We start from the raw sequence: 8,987 nt of genomic DNA on the forward strand, positions 1-8,987 counted from the left end.
AAACAAGAAAGCCAGGGAATGTCCGGAATGTTTTAAAGACTTGTTACCTGGTGGTGACCAGAATGCTTATGGAAATATGGACAGTAAAGATCACTGTAAGGAGGTCTCAGATGTAAATAAGAAGGGATTTACTGGAAACTGGGGCAAAGAGCAACCTTGCTATGAACTGGCAAGGAACTTGGCTGCATTGTGTCTGTGCCCTAGAACTTTGTGAAGCTGGAGCTTAAGAGTTGTGAACCAGAGTATCTGGCAGAAGAAATTTCTAAGCAATAAAACATTCAGGAAACTGCATGGTTACTTCTAACAGACTCCTCTTAGTTATGGTGGCAAAGGCATGACATAAAGCCAGAATTTAAAACAGAAGCAGAGTGTAAAGATTTGGAAAATGTGTAGCCTGGCCATGTAGAGAAGCAGAGAACATTTTCAGAAAAAAAAATGCAATGGTGCTAAAAAGATTAGTACAAAACAAAGAGATTTTCAAGAGAAGGGGGAAAAGGCCCTGAAGGCATTGCAGAAGCCTCTGGGGCCAACACTTCCATTTCAGGTCCAAAGGACTAAAGAAACAAAATGGTCCTTAGGAATAAGCCTGAGGTGACGTCCATGGGCTCACTGCCCAGGGCCGCATCAGGAAGTTCTTCCAGCTGCTTCAGCCCCTCCAGCCATGGCTAGGTTGGCCCCAGGTATGGCTGGACTGTAGCTTTGGAAAATACAAGCCAGAAGATTTGGCAGCATCCACGTGGTATTAGGTCTGCAGGTTCACAGAATTTCAGAGCTGAGAAGGCATAGGAGCCTAATATCAAAGGATGTCTGGAAAAGCCAGGGGCCCCAGGAAGAGATTTGTCATAGGGGTGGATTCACCACATAGTCTTTGCTAGAGTGATGCTGAGCAGAAAAGTAGGGTCAGAGTTGCAGCAGAAAAACCCCAATAATGCCATGCCTAGTGGAGCCATGAGAGTAGGACTGCAATGTAAACCCCAGACTCGTGGAGCTGCCAGCATGAATGCCAGCCTGTGAGAGCTGAAGCATCACCTGAGACCAGTAAAGCCATAGAAGTGGAGTTGCCCGAGGACTTGGGGACTCACCTTCCACACCAGCATGCAGATCATGTGGAACATGGAGTCAGGGTACATGATTTGCCAACTTGAGATTTAATGCCTGCCCTGTTGGGTTTTGGACTTGGTTAGCATCTGCTACACCTTTTTTTTGGCCTATTTCTCCCTCTTTGAATGGGAATATGTGCCCTATGCTTGTCTCACCATTGTATCTCAGAAGTAGATAACCTGTTTTGACTTCACAGATGAGACTTTAAACTTTGGACTTTTGAGTTGAAACAAGTTAAGACTTTGAGAATGGAATGAATATATTTGTATGTGAAAAGGACACGAGTTTGGGGGACCAGTAGTGGAATGTAGTAGATTGAATGTTCCCCTCAAACTCATTGAAGCTTGAATTGTGTCCCCCAAGTTTTACATTGTAGAAACTTGGCCCCCACTGTGACTGTTAAGAGGGTGGGAAATCCTATTATGGTAACTGAAAGGGCCTTGAAGAGGTGATTGTATTATAGGACAATGCCATAGTGAATGGATTAAAAATGGTTGTCAGGGGCATGGTTCTAAAAGCTTTAAAAGGAGATTGAATAGGAAGTTGCTGACTCTGTTCTCCCTGCTTTCACCATCTTGCAGTGTGAGATCCTTGGGTCACTGTCACCACCACCAGATAGACTCTGGACTTCCCAGCCTCAGAAACTGTAATCAATAAATTTCATTTTCTTTATAAATCACCCAGTTTCAAGTATTTTGTTATAAGCAATGGAAATAGCTTAATACATGCCAGATATGTGAGTGGAAGTTCAGGCCATAGCAAAACACATAAGGAGCAGAGGTGAATTACCCTCTTGGTACCCTAAGTGAATTTGTGACCTGTTAAATCAGGAGAAATAGTAAAATAATCATTGTTTTAAGCCACTAAATTTCAGAATACTTGATTATGCAGCCATAGATAATTCAAACAAGCTATTCTGGGCACAACTATTACTTCGTATATTTTATCTGGGATGAATGCACTTTTAAGTTCTATTCCAGAATTAATCTCTGTTCTAAAAGATTTCTCAGAGTAGATGAAGCATTTCTGATTAATACAGTCCTAGTCAATGAAGCTGGAGATATTAAAGAGATCTTATTATAGAAGAGCATTAGGTACAGGAAAGACTTAGAATTTCTTATTTTTATAAATCACTGATCCTTTTACACATGATTTTCAAAAACAAATTCTAGATATGTTAAAAAACTAAATGCTAAGTAAAACAAAACTGTAAAATTATTGCCAAATAGGAGAATACTCTACAAACACATTATGAAGAAAACACACTTAAAATCAAAACAAAAAAGTTATCATAGAAATGATTGATTAACTTTGGCATTTTTTTTTGTGAAGTTCTTAAAATTTTCAATGGAGTGAATTAAATTTTTTAAGAAAACCCTGTAATTCTCCTATTTTATGTGATAACAACCACAAATCAGATGTGTCAGGGAGAAAATCTATGTAAATTATATTCTATGCACAAAGAATTAAATTTCCCTATCTTGAGGCTTGGCTATAAATAAACATATATGACTCTTAAATATGTGTTATTCTTGATTGAGTGACTCATTTGTTTTCCAACACACCTTTATGAGGGCTTCTTATGGTAAATAAAACAAAACAAAAAAGAATATAAAAAATTAATTAACTTTATCACAATAATTAACATTTTGATATAACATAAGAAACTATAGACTAAGCTAAAAGATAAGCCACAAAGACTTTTGATTCTGGGGAGGTGAAATAAACATATTTTTTCCTACTGTTCCCACTGAGTAGAACTAAACTCTAAATATTCCATATAAAACAACTATAAGAAGACTCTGAAAAAAGGAGAGAAAGAGGCAGTTCAGTAAGGGCCTCAGGACCCCAGGACAACAACTGGCAAGGTCCCTGGGGTTTTTTGCCTCATATATCGTAAAGAAGAGCCAAAGAAGCTAAAAACCTGGAAGTGCAAACAAGTGCAGGCCAAAAAAAGTCTCAACAGAAGCCTGTTCTTGTTAGAAATAGGACCAGAAAAGGAGTAAAGAAGCAAAATAGAAAAACTTTTAGACAACAACTTCTCCAGCCAAACACACATACAAGAAAACTTTGGGCTCAACACCACCCACACCCAGACTGACAAAGGCAGACTAGGGAATGTAGACTTCTACCCTCACCAGAATGTAAGGAGATGCCCTAATTCCCATATCAGAGAAGACTAAATAGGGAGTTGAGATTTTCCTCACCCCCCAGGTTATAATGAAACCAGTTTGCAACTTTTCAGTGGAAAACTTATGGGTGGTCTAGACTTACACCCTTCACCCAGTAATACGGCTCCCGTCACCTTCCTGCTGGGGTGATGTCAAAGGAGTCTATTGGAAAGTCAGGGTTTTCATCATCACCCAACAGTAATGAGGGCAACTAAGCCCCCATGGTGTTAATGTAGGCAGCATTAGAAGCAGTAATAAGGCATGCCAACTTCCTCAAGATGTTAGTGGAGGCTAGCGAGGAGTCAGAATTGTACCCACCCACCATGAATGAAACCTCCTCTTTGAAGGTCAGCAGAAGCCAAATGCAAAACCTAGAATTCTATCCCACTTGGCACTATTGAGATGGTGCCCTGACTTCCCCTGTCAGAGTAGCATCAGAGGAAGCCAGTTAAAATAAAGGTTTGCATATGATTCAGAATCTCACAATGTAAAAGACAAAATGTACAGGTGTCAATATAAAAATATATTAAGAGCCAGGAAGATCTCAAACTTCATGAAAACAGATAATAGATACCAACACCAAGATAATGCTGATGTTAGAATTATCTGACAAAAATTTGAAAGTAGACATCATAAAAATGCTTCAGAAAGCAATTATAAACACGCATGACCAAAACCAAAAAATAGAAAGTTTCAGCAAATAAATAGAAGATATAAAGAACCAATGAAAAATTTAAAACTAAAAAATACTATAACCAAAATAAAAAGCCCAGTAGATGAGCTTGATAGAATGAAGAGGACGATGGAATCAGTACACTTGAAGATAGAACAATAGAAATTACCCAAACGAGAGAAAAATAAACTAAAATAAATTCTGAAACCTAGAGTTTTATGAACCCATGCAACTAAACTAAAAGATCTAGCATTTGTATTATCAAGAGCCCAGAAGAAGGAGGATGGGGTTGAAGCAGTATTTAAAATATAATGGTTATAAAAGTCTCAAATTTGGGAAAATATTTAAGTCTATGGATTCATGAAGTGGAACAAACACAGAATAGTATAAACCAAATAAATCCACATGAAGACAAATTATAGTTGAACTACTAGAACCTAAAGACAAAGAAAACATCTTGAAAGCATTAGGAGAAAAATAAGACTACCTATAAATATAAACAATTCAAACGGTAGTGCATTTCTTGTCAGAAACAAAAGATATAAGAAAAAGTGGTGCAACATTTTTCATGTGCTGAAAGAAGAGCACTGTCTACAGAAAACTCTTTATTCAGTGACAATATTTTCCAGGAACGAAGGGGAAATAAATACATTCTCAGATAAAGGAAAACTAAAAGAATTTGTCACCAGAAGACCTACCCTAAGGGAATTGCTTAAGGGAGTTACCTCAAGAGAAAGTAAACGTAAAATAACGTTGGAACATCAAAAAGGAAGAAAGAACAACGGAGAGACAAAATATATGAGTAAATACATTTTTCTCTTCCTCTTGAGATTTTTAAATTATTTTTGATAGTTGAAGTTAAATTATAACACTGATGTCATTTTAAATACATATAAAGAAAATAATTAAGACATTCTGTTATAAAAGGAAAAGAGTAAAAAGACATAACGGTAAGAAAGGTTTCTACGCTTCATTTGAACTAGTAAAATGCTGATATCAATCCACTGTGACAAGTTAGGAGTATTTAGTGTAATTCATAGAGCGGCCAAGAGAAACCTATATAAATAAGTATAATAAAAACACTACATATAAATCAAAGTGCTATTCTAAAATGTGTGTAAAATAAAGCACAGAAAAGGAAAAAGTGAGACCAGAAAAACAAACAATTAAAACCCAGAAATAACAACAACAACAAAAAGGTAAAATAGATTTAAGAACTAACATTAATTATTACATTAAATGTAAATAGTCTACTGTGCCATTTCAAAGACAGAGGTTGCCAGAGAGGATTGAAAAATGTGATCACCACATACTGTATACAAATACTGATAGTCAACTCTGTACTCCATAAATATGTATACTCAATATGTTTCAATTCAAAAAATTTTTTAAAAAGAGTCTGAGATTTCTGATCTCTTTTTAAAGAAAATATTATAAATATGTTAGGTTTCTCTTCTCTTTCCTTTCTATTGGCCTTCCTCTCTCAGACTGTTTTAAAATTTTCATTTTTTTCTTAAAAAAAAAAAAGACCCAATTGTATGTTGTGTGTCAAAAAGTCACTTTAAATATAGTAATTATGGGGCCAACCCCGTGGCTCACTCAGGAGAGTGCGACGCTGGGGCTTCAGCTGCAGGATAGGATGGCCGGTGCGCTCACTGGCTGAGCACAGTGCAGTGACACCAAGCCAAGGGTTGCGATCCCCTTACCGGTCACACACACACACAAAATATATATAGTAATTATATTATATAGCAGGTTATAATTATATAGCAGGTTAAAGGTAAAGGATAGAAAAAGATATATCCTGTAAATATTAAACAAAAAACAAACGAGAGGCTATATTAATATCAGATATAATCAACCTCACAGCAAAAAATTTGAGACAGAGAAACATATTACATATGATAAAGGAGTCCATCTACCAATCCTAAATGTGTATTCACCAAACAATGGAACTGCAAAATATGTGATGGAAAAATTGGCAGAATTGAATGGAAAAAAGAGACAAATCTGCAATTTTTATTGGAGACTTAAACACCCCTCTCTCAGCAATTGATAGAACAACTAGACAAATTCAAGAAGGACACTGCAGAATTCACCAGCACCATTAACCTACAAAATCTAATTGCATTTATAAAACACTTGATAAAACAACTGCAGAACATTATTTTAAAATACATTTGGAACATGTACCAAGTTAGACCATATCCAGGACCATAAGACAAATTTCAAATATTATTAAAAAAAAAAAAAAAAAAAAAATTGAATCACACAGTGTGTTCTCTAACCAAAATGAAATAAAACAAGAATATCAGCAAGAAAAAAGGAAAATTACCAAAATCTTGGAAACTATGCCACAAGGTCCTAAATAATTCATGGGTTAAAAAGGTAATAAAAAATACTTTGAATGGGGATGGGGATGAATATACGACATTAAATTTGTGAAACATGGATTAAGAAGTGCTTAGAAGAAAATTTACTCAACTAAATATTTACATTGGAAAAGAGGTAAAGTCTAAAATTAATAACCAAAGCTCCAACCTGAAGAACTTAGAAAATGAAGCATAAAATAAGATAAAGCAAGCTGAAATAATAAAGGTAAGAGTAATAATCCAATGAAATTGCAAATCCAAAAAGAGAAAATAAATATAATAGAATGCTGGTTCTTTAAAAAGATCAATAAAATTGAGTTAATTCTAGCAAGACTGATGGGAAGACTGAGATAGAATTACCAATATCAGAAATGAAATGGGGAATATCATCACAGACGTTGCAGATATCGAGAGGATAAGACAGGAATACTATGAACAATTGTACATATATAAATATGACAACCCAAATGAAGTGGTCCAAGTCCTCAAAAGCACAAAGTACAGAAACTCATCCTATATTAAATAGAGATTTTGTATACCCCTATAACTATTAAGAAAATTGAATGCATAACTCAAAACTTCCAAGAAAAGAAATGTTAAAAAAAAAAAGACCCCAAACCCGAAACCAAACAAACAAAAAAAATACCCAGTTGGTTTCATTGGAGAATTCCTGCAAATCCTTCATGAAGTGTTAACACAAATTCTCCATAATCTCCTCCAGACAACAGAAGAGGAGGGAATACTGCACATTTCACTTATGAAGGCAGTATGAACCTGATAGCATAGTCAAAGGCAGTACAAAAAAGAAAATCACCTCATCCACCATACAGATACTGGTAAAAAGCCTTGTTCATTATCATGACATTTCACACAGCATTACTTCTCTTCAAGGAACATAAATTACAGGGAAAAAAAGTATTACAATGGGCCTATTACCATGCAATTATCTGGTCTTACCAAATTATCTCATCACCCAGAAACATCTTGCATAATAAAAGAGTGAAATAGCCTAGAGAGAAGAATCAAGTTTCAGTACCAGTTGGGGTTCCACTTCGTGGGATGTAGTATGTGCTCTCTTCTATAGCCTCATTACATGTTTCCTGGGATCAATACATGAAGATGGGAGTGGCTTCTCTCAATATTACATCTCACAACCCACTCCCAGAAATTTTGCTTTCTATTCCCTCAGCTTTGTGCTCTGCCGATTTTGTAGTATTGGAGAAACCAACTAGAACAGCAGTTTCCCTGTAATTTTTAAATTGAAAGTTCTATGTAGCCATGTTATGCTCTTCACTAAATTAACAGAAAAAAAGAGAGTGAGGGGTGGTTTCTTTACTGGCTAGAGTAATTAATTCCAATTAGCAAAGATAAATCAGGTTGCTGCTACACAGTAGGGGCATAGAGTACCACGTTGGGACCTTAGGGTGTTCTCCAGAGTGCTTCCTTGAACTTTAGTGTTCCCTAAATCATAAAGATCCAGACTCTTCAGGAAAGAGCGTTTGGGTCACATCACCAGTTAAAGAAGTCATGCCTGAAAGCAAAGGAAACGTGCAAGGGATATGAAAAAGCAATTTACAGCTATCAACCATGGCCTCTAGACTAAGTACAGAAATAAGGACTGTAGTAGCTTTGAATATTTTCTTTCTCTTAATTTTAAACTATTGTTTTGGTAGCTAGGTTTGCAATTTAGTGTTTTGATAACACTATTTTGAAGTAACTGTTACTGAATTTGAGAGATAATTATAACCAAAAATAGATATTGTGCCTTTCTCTCAGATATGCATACACATGACTGTTGAGGCTTTGCAACTCCCTAATCTATGAGAAACTCATTTGGAATACATTTTATGATGCTGGATCCAGGACCTTTAAAACTACCTTTCTCTTTTGCCAATATGCTAGATGAAAATTGCAAAGCTGGAGGAGGAAAAGGGACTTGAGCTTTTCTCTTTGCTTGATCCTATCAGCATCGCCCCAGTCTCACTTCTCCACCTGAGCAGTAGGAGGACATTCAGATAATGGCAACTAAATCCAGGCTGCCATTTTCCACATTCACAGAACTAACCTCAGTGTACCTCCTTAGAGGCTCCAGAAACACATTTAGTGTGTCCCCTCTTTCAGAGATCATTTCCCAATCTCCATGGCCCCATTCAAAACTCAGAATATTATAATATGATACAAAAGTATCCAAAAAAATGTTCCCGTAAAAAAAACCATTGAAAACACTATAACTATATATATATTTATTTATTTATTGTCTCTCTCCAGCAAAATTAATCTCCAAGAAGACGATTGTCAGGAAAACTCTTCAGCACCAGATCTCCAGCTACTTTAGATTGCCAGTTTATATGATTCTAATTTATAACTAGAAATAGTGTAACCCTCAGTATGTGTCCCAAAGAATAAGAAAATTATTTGTCATAAAGATGACCCAAGATAGAGTTGAGATTTATATTTATTAGGAAGGGAAAATAAGGCAGACAGACATTGTTTGGAGCAATATTTTTAAAAAGACAGTATGATAAATGATTTTTAGACAAAAGTGCCAAGCCCACTCAATTGGGAAAAGATGGTTTTTCAATAAATGGTGCTGGGAAAACTGCATACTCACATACGAAAGAATAAAGGTGAATCTTTACCTAACACCATATATAAAAATTAAGTCAAAAT

This window comes from Cynocephalus volans, chromosome 13, assembly GCF_027409185.1.
Source record: "Cynocephalus volans isolate mCynVol1 chromosome 13, mCynVol1.pri, whole genome shotgun sequence".
Taxonomy (NCBI): domain Eukaryota; kingdom Metazoa; phylum Chordata; class Mammalia; order Dermoptera; family Cynocephalidae; genus Cynocephalus; species Cynocephalus volans.